The following is a 1,767-nucleotide window of genomic DNA, read 5'->3' as shown; positions in this document are numbered from 1 at the left end:
AAGAAGGAAGGGAGGGAGGAAGGGAGGGAGGGAGGACCAGCCTAATGGCCTTCACCACCATCCCTGCCCCATCCTCTTACCCTCTGGTGTCTGGATTTGCACATTTTCTTGGATGATTCTTCCTGCTGTTTCTCTTGCTCTCCCCTCTTCCCATACAATATGTTTCGCACCCTATACACAGCCTGAGAAATGTTCTTAAACCAGTGTGATCTAAAGGTTATGACCAATTGGCTGGCTGTGGAATGAATTTAGTGGGTCATGATCGATTTTCATTTTAACGGAATAGAAGAACCTATACTATCAGAATACACTGCACAAAATATTTATTGTTTTATACTTTCTCTTATTGAAAGAAAATACCCTTGCATGTTTCCAAGAGTGCCTCCGCAGAACCCGGGCTGTGGACCCCTATGTAGCTCACCCCTGTAGCAGAGGACTGGCAGTCCCAAAAGGATAAAACGTGCCATTGTCGGGTCACTGAGGCGAGGGGCAGCCGCAGTGCCACAGTCCATGCTGCCCTCGGGCACCTGTCTGTAGCCAAAGGCTTTGTCCTTGCCGCTCCCTCAGACCCTGGGCCTGCAATTGTTCCTGGCCCTCCTGAATCTTTATCAGATGATTTGGCACATTTGTTCCTTTCTTGTCGTGTTTTATTTTACTTTATTGAATTTCCTGTTTGCTCTATTTCGTTTCATTTCGTTATTTATAATCACAGCCCCCAACTTCTGTGTTCTGATAAAGGGTAATGATTTACTAGCCCATCCTGAGCTTTGGCCATTTCCCTTTTCCCTGCTCTTCCTTCCCCAGTGAGGCTGTCTCAGCAGTCTCAGGTAACTCCCCTCCCCCTGCACCTGGCTCCCTCCCCCTCTTCCTGGATGAAGGCTCCAGCACTCTGGGGTCTGCAGCTGGTCTCCAGTTTTGACCTTCACTGCCACTGCCTGACCCACCCTGCATGAGGGGTGTCCTTCCCTAAGATCTCTTCCTCCGTGGATCTTCAGCAAACCCCTGAGCCTTAGCTTTCTCATCAGCATCTGGGCTTAGAGGTCTGTGCTTTGCCCACTTCCCAAGGCCAAGACAGTCTGGTTGTAATATAGATGTGACACTTTTATAGGCTCCCAGGTTCTATCTAATGATGAGGGAGCACACAAAGTCACATGCAGAAGGCTGATTTACGCCCCCACTGGCCCTCCTGTCCACTGCTGACCACTGCTTCGGGTCCTTCCGCCTCCCAAGTCTTCCTCCCAGGGGTCACAGCCACCCTCCCTCCCCATCATTCTTTCAGCAGGGCCCTCTCTCAGGAGATCTCCTCTTTTTGACTGCTACTGCCATGCTGCCTCCTTCTGGACTGCCAGATTTAGCAAAACAAACCAAACAAACAAAAGCCTAGCTAAATTAAATGTCAAATAAACAAGGAATAATTTTTTTTTTTAGTGTATGTCACACAAACATATTGGAAACATGTATTCTAAGCCACTATTCGTTATCTGAAGTTCCAGTGTAAGTGGGAAGCCTGCGTCTTATCAAGCAACCTTATTTTAGGGTTTTCTTCAATTTGCCTTGGGTCATCCACCTAAAATCACACTCTGCTGTGGTTTTACATTCTGAAAGTGGGAACCACAATAGATAACACTCAAGAAGAAAAAGTACAATGCGGAGGAAAAGATACTTGGGAATGTGCAGAAACATGTCCATGAGGCTGAGTGAATCTCCTTCTCCAGCTGAACAACCCCAGAACCAGAGGTGGGGTCCTCTCCAAAAAGGCTTATAAAA

This window comes from Condylura cristata, unplaced genomic scaffold, assembly GCF_000260355.1.
Source record: "Condylura cristata isolate star-nosed mole 26May11 unplaced genomic scaffold, ConCri1.0 scaffold00011, whole genome shotgun sequence".
NCBI classification, from domain to species: Eukaryota; Metazoa; Chordata; class Mammalia; order Eulipotyphla; family Talpidae; genus Condylura; species Condylura cristata.
This window is presented reverse-complemented; position numbering follows the sequence as displayed.